Genomic DNA, 9,672 nt, shown 5'->3' on the forward strand with positions numbered 1-9,672 from the left:
CCTCACATAGGATTCCAGAAGACTTCTACGAGTCTGAATGTTTTTCCCTCACACAGGAATCCAGAACACTGTAGCTGGGTACTGAGTGTTTTTCCCTCACATAGGATTCCAGAATACTGCTGCTGGGATGTTGGTGTTTGTCCCTCACACAGGATTCCATAACCCTGTTGCTGGCATCTTAGTGTTTGTCCCTCAAATAGGATTAGAGAGCACTGATGCTGGGTTCTCAGTGTTTGTCCCTCACATAGGATTCCAGAACACTGCTACGAGTGTCAATATGTTTCTCCCTCAGCTAGGAATCCAGAAGACAGTGGCTAGGTTCTTAGTGTGTGTTCCTCACATAAGATTCCAGACGACTTCTTTGAGTGTCTGAATGTTTGTACTTCAGGTAGGATTCCAGAACACAGTGGCAGGTTTCTGAGTGTTTGTCCCTCACATGGGATTCCAGAACACTGATGCTGGGTTCTGAGTAATTGTCTCTCACATAGGATTCCAGACAACTGCTATAAGGTTCTGAATGTTTGTCCCTCATATGGGATTCCAAAACATGGCTGCTGGGTTCTGAGTGATTGACCCTCACAAAGGGTTCCAGAACACTGCTGCTGGGTTCTGTGTGTTTGTCCCTCACTGAGGATTCCAGAACACTACTGCTGGGCCTGAGTGTTTGTTCCTCAAATAGGATTTCAGACAACTGCTACGGGGTTCTGAATGTTTGTCCCTCTCATGGGATTTGAAAACACTGCTGCTGGGTTCTGAGTGATTGTCCCTCACAAAGGATTCCAGAACACTGCTTCTGGGGTCTGTTTGTTTATCCCTCACAAAGGATTCCAGAGCACTGCTGCTGGCTTTTCGTGTTTCTCCCTCAAATAGGTTTCCAGAACACTTCTACGAGTGTCTGAATGTTTATTCCTCACAAAGGATTCTAGGACTCTGCTGCTGGGTTCTGAGTGTTTGTCACTCACGTAGGATTCCAGAACATGGCTATAAGCATCTGAATGTTTGTCCAGTACAAAGGATTCCAGAACACTGAGGCTGGGTTCTGAGTGTTTGTCCCTCACATTGGATTCCAGAACAGTGCTTCGAGGGTCTGAATGTTTTTTCATCACAAAGGATTCCAGAACACTGCTGCTGTGTTGTGTTTGTTTGTGCATCAGAAAGGATTCCAGAGCACTGCTGCTGGTTTCTGAGTGTTTGTCCCTCACATACGATTCCAGAACTCTTCTATGAGTCACGGAATGTTTGTCCTTCTAATAGGATTCCAGAACAAAGTGGCTGGGTTCTGAGTGTTTTTCTCTCGCACAGGATTCCAGAACCCTGTTGCTGCATTCTGAGTTTTTGTCCCTCACATAGGATTGTAGAACATTGTTGCTGGGTTCTGAGTGTTTGTCCCTCACGTAGGATACCACACCACTGCTACGACGTTCTGAAAGTTTGTCCGTCACAGGGGATTCTAGAACACTTGTGCTCGGTTCTGAGTATTTGTCCCCCATATAAGATTTGAGAACACTCCCGCTGGGTTCTTAGTGTTTGTCCCTCACACAGGATTCCAGAAGACAGCTGCATTGTTCTCAGTGTGTGCCCCTCACATGGGATTCCAAAACACTGTTCCTGTGTTCAGTGTTTGTCTCTCACATATGATTCTAGAACACTGCTATGAGGCTCTTAATGCTTCTTCCTCACAAAGGATTCTAGAACACTGCTGTCAGGATCTGACTGTCTCTAAAAAAGGGTACTATATCGTTACTGTTGGTGTTGGAGGGATTCTCCCTCTCATAGGATTCCAGAAAACCCCAACTGGCTTCTGAGTTTTTGTCCCTCACAAAGTATTCCAGAACACTGCAACGAGGATCTCAATGTTTGCCCCTCATAAAGGATTCCAGAACACTGCTGCTGGGTTCTGAGTGTTTCTCCCTCACAAAGGATTACAGAACACCTCTACGAGTGTCTGAATGTTTGTCCCTCTGATAGGATTCCAGAACACTGCTGCTGGGTTCTGAGAGTTTGTCACTCACAAAGAATTGCAGAACACTTCTACAAGTGTCTGAATGTTTGTCCCTCAGATAGGAATCCAGAACACTGAGGCTGGGTTCTGAGTGTTTCTCCCTCACAAAGGAATACAGAACACCTCTACGAGTGTCTGAATGTTTGTCCCTCAGATAGGATTCCAGAACAAAGTGGATGGGTTCTGAGTGTTTGTCCCTCACATAGGATTCCAGAAGACTTCCACGAGTGTCTGAATGTTTGTCCCTCAGATAGGAATCCAGAACACTGCGGTTGTGTTCTGAGTATTTGTCCCTCACATAGGATCCCAGAATACTGCTGTTGGGTTGTGGGTGTTTGTCCCTCACACAGGATTCCAGAACCCTGTTGCTGGGTTCTTAGTGTTTGTCCCTCAAATAGGATTACAGAACACTGATGCTGGGTTCAGAGTGTTTGTCCCTCATATAGGATACCGGAACACTACTACGATGGTCTGAATTTTTGTCCATCACAAAGGATTCTTGAACACTCCTTCTGGTTTCTGAGTGTTTATCCCTCACATAGGGTTCCAGAACCGTGCTGCAGGGTTCTGGGTTTTTTCCCTCACATAGTATTCCAGAACACTGCTACAAGGTTCTTAATTTTTGTCCCTCACAAACGATTCTAGAACACTGCTGTCAGCTTCTGAGTGTTTGTCCCTCAGATAGGATTCCAGAACACTACTACGAGGTTCTGAATGTTTGTCCCTCACAAAGGATTCCAAATCACTCCTGCTGGGTCTGAGTGTTTGTCTCTCACAAAGGATTACAGAAAACTTCTACGAGTGCCTGAATGCTTGTCCCTCAGATAGGATTCCAGAACACCTTGATGGGTTCTGAGTGTTTGTCACTCACAAAGGATTGCAGAACACTTCTATGAGTGTCTGAATGTTTGTCCCTCAGATAGAATTCAAGATCAAATTGGCTGGGTTCTGAGTGTTTGTCCCTCACATAGGATTTCAGAATACTGCAGTTGGGTTCTGTGTGTTTGTGTCTCACATAGGATTCCAGAACACTACTGCTGGGTCTGAGTGTTTGTTCCTCACATAGGATTTCAGAACTCTGCTACGAGGGTCTGAATGTTTCTCCATTACAAAGGATTCCAGAACACTGCTGCTGGGTTCTGAGTGTTTGTCCCTCACATAGGATTCCAGAACACTGATGCTGGGTTCTGAGTATTTGTCTCTCAAATAGGATTCCAGACAATGGCTACGAAGTTCTGAATGTTTGTCCCTCACATGGGATTCAAAACACTGCTGCTGGGTTCTGAGTGATTGTCCCTCACAAAGGATTCCAGAACAGTGCTGCTGGGTTCTGTTTGTTGATCCCTCACAAAGGATTGCAGAGCACTGCTGTTGGTTTTTAGTGTTTCTCCCTCAAATAGGATTGCAGAATACTTCTCCGAGTGTCTGAATGTTTGTCCCTCACAAAGGATCCTAGAACTCTGCTCCTGGGCTCAGAGTGTTTGTCCCTCATGCAGTATTCCAGAACACTGCGGCTGGGTTCTGAGTGTTTGTCAGTCTCATGGGATTCGAAAACACTGCTTCAGGATTCAGAGTGTTTGTCCCTCACCTAGATTCCAGAACACGGCTACGAACTTCTTAAAGTATGTCCCTCACAAAGCATTCGAGAACACTGTTGCTCGTTTCTGAGTGTTTGTCACTCACATAGGATTCCAGAACCCTGCTACTGGGTTCTGTGTGTTTGTCCTTCACATAGGATTCCAGAACACCGCTACTGGGTTCTGTGTGTTTGTCCTTCACATAGGATTCCAGAACACCGCTACTGGGTTCTGAGTGTTTGTCCCTCACAGACGATTCCAGAACACTACTGCTGGGTTTGGAGTGTTTTTCCCTCACATAGTATTCAAGATAACTCCTTTGTGGGTCTTAATGTTTGTCCCACACAATGGATTCTAGGACTCTGCTGCTGGATTCTGAGTGTTTGTCACTCATGTAGGATTCCAGAACATGGCTATGAGGGTCTGAATGTTTGTCCAATACAAAGGATTCCAGAACACTGATGCTGGGTTCTGAGTGTTTGTCTCTCACATGGGATTCCAGAACAATGCTTCGAGGGTCTGAATGTTTGTTTCTCACAAAGGATTCCAGAACACTGCTGCTGTGTTCTGTGTGTTTGTAACTCAGAAAGGATTCCAGAGCACTGCTGCTGGTTTCTGAGTGTTTGTCCCTCACATACGATTCCAGAACTCTTCTATGAGTCTCCGAATGTTTGTCCCTCAAATGGGATTCCAGAACAAAGTGGCTGGGTTCTGAGTGTTTTTCTCTCAGACAGGATTCCAGAACCCTGTTGCTGCGTTCTAAGTGTTTGTGCCTCACGTAGGATTGTAGAACACTGATGCTGGTATCTGAGTGTTTGTCCCTCACGTAGGATACCACAACACTGCTATGACGGTCTGAAAGTTAGTCCTTCACAAAGGATTCTAGAACACTGCTGCTCGGTTCTGAGTATTTTTCCCTCATGTAGGATTTGAGTACACTTCTGCTGGGTCCTTTGTGTTTGTCCCTCACGTAGGATTCCAGAACACAGCTACATTGTTTTCAGTGTGTGTCCGTCACATGCGATACCAAAACACTGCTCCTGTGTTCAGTGTTGTACCTCACATATGATTCCAGAACACTGCTATGAGGTTCTTAATGTTTCTTCCTCACAAAGGATTCTAGAACACTGCTGCCAGGTTCTGAGTGTTTTTCTCTCACAAAGGTTACTAGAATATTGCTGTTGGAGTCTGAGGGATTGTCCTTCCCACAGGATTCCAGAACACTCCTATTGGTTTCTGAGTGTTTGTCCCTCAAAAAGGATTCCAGAACACTGCTATGAGGATCTCAATGTTTGCCCCTCATAAAGTATTCCAGAACACTGCTGCTGGGTTCTGAGTGTTTGTTCCTCATATAGGATACCAGAACACTGCCATGACGGTCTGAATTTTTGTCCATCACAAAAGATTCTCGAACACTGCTGCTGGTTTCTTAGTGTTTATCACTCACATAGGATTCAAGAACCCTGTTGCAGGGTTTTGGGTTTTCTCCCTCTCATAGTATTCCAGAACACTGCTACAAGGTTCTTAATGTTTGTCCCCCACAAATGATTCTAGAACACTGCTGCCAGGTTCTGAGTGCTTCTCCATGCCAAAGGATTCTAGAACACTGCTGCTGGGTTCTGAGTGTCCTCACATAGGATTCCAGAACACTGCTACTGGGTTCTGAGTGTTTGTCCCTCAGATAGGGTTCCACAACACTACTGCGAGGTTCTGAATGTTTGTCCCGCACAAAGGATTCCAAATCACTCCTGCTGGTTTCTGAGTGTTTGTCTCTCACAAAGGATTACAGAACACTTCTATGAGTGTCTGAATGTTTGCCCTCAGATAGGATTCCAGAACACTGCTGCTGGGTTCTGAGTGTTTGTCACTCACAAGGGATTGCAGAACATTTCTACGAGTGTCTGAATCTCCCACAGATGGAAATCCAGATCAAAGTGCCTGGGTTCTGGGGGTTTGTCCCTGACATAGGCTTCCAGAACACTGCGGTTGGGTTCTGTGTGTTTGTCCCTCACATAGGATTCCAGAACACTACTGCTGGGTCTGAATGTTTGTTCCTCACATAGGATTTCAGAACACTGTTATGAGGGTCTGAATGTTTCTCCATTGCAAAGGATTCTAGAACACTGCTTCCAGGTTCTGAGTGTTTGTCTCTCACAAAGGATACTAGAACATTGCTTTTGGAGTCTGAGGGATTGTCCCTCCCACAGGATTCCAGAACACTCCTACTGGTTTCTGAGTGTTTGTCCCTCACAAAGGTTCCAGAACACTGGTATGAGGATCTCAATGTTTGCCCCTCATAAAGGACTCCAGAACACTGCTGCTGGGTTCTGAGTGTTTCTCCCTCACAAAGGATTACAGGACACTTCTATGAGTGTCTGAATGTTTGTCCCTCAGATAGGTTTCCAGAACAATGTGGCTGGGTTCTGAGTGTTTGTCCCTCACATAGGATTCCAGAAGACTTCTACAAGGTTCTGAATGTTTTTCCCTCATGAAGGATTCCAAATCACTCCGGCTGGGATCTGAGTGTTTGTTCCTCACATAGGATTCCAGAATACTGCTGCTGGGTTGTTGGTGTTTGTCCCTCATACGGGATTCCAGAATACTGCTGCTGGGTTGTGGGTGTTTGTCCCTCATACAGGATTCCAGAACCCTGTGACTCGGTTCTTAGTTTTTGTCCCTCAAATAGGATTACAGAACACTGATGCTGGGTTCTGAGTGTTTGTCCCTCATATAGGATACCAGAACACTGCTATGACGGTCTGAATTTTTGTCCGTCACAAAGGATTCTTGAACACTGCTGCTGGTTTCTGAGTGTTTATCCCTCACATAGGATTCCAAAACCCTGCTGCAGGGTTCTGGGTTTTGTCCCTCACATAGTATTCCAGAACAATGCTACAAGGTTCTTAATGTTTGTGCCTCACAAATGATTCGAGAACACTGCTGCCGGGTTCTGAGTGTTTGTCCCTCAAAAAGGATGGTAAAACACTGCTGCCAGGTTCTGAGTGCTTCTCCATCACAAAGGATTCTAGAACACTTCTGCTCGGTTCTGAGTGTCCTCACATGGGATTCCAGAACACTGGTACTTGTTTCTGAGTGTTTGTCCCTCAAATAGGATTCCAGAACACCACTACAAGGTTCTGAATGTTTGTCCCTCACAAAGGATTCCAAATCACTTCTACTGGGTTCTTAGTGTTTGTCTCTCACAAAGGATTACAGAACACTTTTACGAGTGTCTGAATGTTTGTCCCTCACATAAGATTCCACAACACTGCTGTTGGGTTCTGAGTGTTTGTCCCTCATATATGATTTCAGAACACTGCTGCTGGCTTCAGAGTGTTTCTCCTTCACATATGATTTCAGAACACTGCTACTGGGTTCTGAGTGTTTCTCCCTCACATAGGATTCCAGAAATCTGCTTCGGTGTTCTGAATGTTTGTCCCACAAAAAGGATTCCAGGACACTGCTGCTGGGTTCTGATTGTTTGTCACTCACACAGGATTCCAGAACACTACTATGAGTGTCTGAATGTTTGTCTATCACAAATGATTCCAGAACACTGAAGCTGGGTTCTAAGTGTTTGTCCTTCACATTGGATTCCAGAACACTGATGCCGGGTTCTGAATGTTTGTCCTTCACATGGGATTCCAAAACACTGCTGCTGGATACAGAGTGTTTGTCCCTCACATAAGATTCCAGAACACTGCTAAGATGTTCTTAATGTTTGTCACTCACAAAGGATTCTGGAAAACTGCTGCTGGTTTCTGAGTGTTTATCTCTCACATAGGATTCCAGAACATTGCTGCTGGGTTCTCTTTGTTTGTCCCTCACATAGGATTCCTGAAGAATTCTATGAGTGCCTGAACGTTTGTCCCTCAGATAGGATTCCAGAAGACAGTGGCTGCGTTATGAGTGTTTGTCCCTCATGTACGATTCCAGAACACTGCTGTTCGTTTCTGAGTGTTTGCCCCTCACATTGGATTCCAGAACACTGTTGTTTGATTCTGAGTGTTTGTAACTCACATAGGATTTCAGAACACTGCTATGAGGGTCTGAATGTCTCTCTATTACAAAGGATTCCAGAACACTGCTGCTTGGTTCTGAGTGTTTGTCCCTCACATAGCATTCCACAATACTGCTACGAGTTTTTGAATGTTTGTCCATCATAAAGGATTCCAGAACACGGATGCTGGGTTCTGAGTGACTGTCCCTCACATAGGATTTCAGAACACTGCTGCTGGTTTCTCTTTGTTTGTCCTTGACAAAGGATTCCAGAGCACTGCTGCTGGTCTCTGAGTGTTTGTCCCTCACATAGGATTCCAGAACCCTTCTATGAGTGTCTGAATGTTAGTCCCTCAGATAGGTTTCCAGAATGAAGCAGCTGGGTTCTGACTGTTTGTCACTCACAAAGGATTCCAGAACACTGCTGCTGGATTTTGAGTGTTTGTTCCTCACATAAGATTCCAGAACCCTCTTGCTGGGTTCTGAGGGTTTGTCCCTCACATAGGATTCTAGAACACTGATGCTGGGTTCTGAGTGTTTGTCCCTCACATAGGATACCAGGACACTGCTATGACCGTCTGAATGTTTGCCGTTTCCAAAGGATTCTAGAATACTGCTCCTGGGTTCTGAGTGTTTGTCACACACATAGTATTTCAGAACCCTGATGCTGGGTTCAGAGTGTTTGTCCCTCACATAAGATTCCAGAACAATGCTACGAGGTTCTTAACGTTTGTCCCTCAAAAAGGATTCTAGAACACTGTTGCTGGGTCAGTCAGAACCCAGCTGCTTCATTCTGGAAACCTATCTGAGGGACTAACATTCAGACACTTGTAGAAGGGTTCTGGAATCTTATGTGAGGAACAAACACTCAAAATCCAGCCACTGTGTTCTGCAATCCTATATGAAAGACAAACATTCAGACACTCGTAGAAGTGTTCTGTAATCCTTTGTGTGAGACAAACACTCAGAAGCTAGCAGCAGTTTCTGGAACCCTTTGTGAGGGACAAACATTCAGACCCTCAGTGCAGTGTTCTGGAGTCCCATGTGAGGGACGCTCAGAACCCAGCTTCACTGTTCTGGAATCCTTTGTGATGGGCAAACATTCCAGACCACTGCTGCTGGGTTCATAGTGTTTGTCCCTCACATAGGATTCCAGAACACTGCTGCAGGGATCTGAGTGTATTTCCCACACAACGGATTACAGAACAATTCTACTAGTGTCTGAATATTTCTCCCTCAGATAGGATTCCAGAACACAGTGGCTGGGTTCTGAATGTTTGTCCCTCACCTAGAATTCCAAAAGAATGTTGTTGGGTTCTCAGTGTTTGTCCCTCACATAGGATTACAGAACACTGCTGCTGGATTCTGAGTGTTTGTCCCTCACATAGGACTTCAGTACACTTCTACGAGGGTCTGAATATTTCCCCATTAGAAAGAATTCCAGAACACTGCTGCTGGGTTCTGAGTGTTTGTCCCTCACTTAGGAGACCAGAACAATTCTACGACGGTCTGAATGTTTGTCCGTCACAAGGGATTCTAGAACACTGCTGCTGTGTTCTGAGTTTTTGACCCTCACATTGGATTCCAGAACGCTGCTTCTGGGTACTGAGTGTTTATCCCTCACATAGGATTCCAGAACACTGCTGCTGGGTTCTGAGTGTTTGTCCCTCACAGGGGATTCCAAAATACTGCTGCTGGGTTCAGATTGTTTGTCCCTCATATACGATTCCAGAACACTGCTACGAGGTTCTTAATGTTTGTCCCTCACAAAGGATTCCAGAAGACTGCTGCTGGGTTCTGAGTGTTTGTCCCCCACAAAGGATTGTAGATCACTGCTGTTGGTTTCTGAGTGTTTGTCCATCACATAGGATTCCAGAACACTGCTACTCTGTTCTGAGTGTTTCTCCCTCACAGAGGATTCCAAAACACTGTTGCTGGGTTCTTAGTGTTTTTCCCTCACATTGGATTCCAGAACACTGCTCTGAGGGTGTGAATGTTTGTCCCTCACATAGGACTCTGTAACTCTGCTGCTGGGTTCTGAGTATTTATCACTCACATGGGATTCCAGAGCACTGCTACTAGGGTCTGAATGTT

The sequence above is a fragment of the Hylobates moloch genome, unplaced genomic scaffold (assembly GCF_009828535.3).
Source record: "Hylobates moloch isolate HMO894 unplaced genomic scaffold, HMol_V3 SCAFFOLD_5, whole genome shotgun sequence".
Taxonomy (NCBI): Eukaryota; Metazoa; Chordata; class Mammalia; order Primates; family Hylobatidae; genus Hylobates; species Hylobates moloch.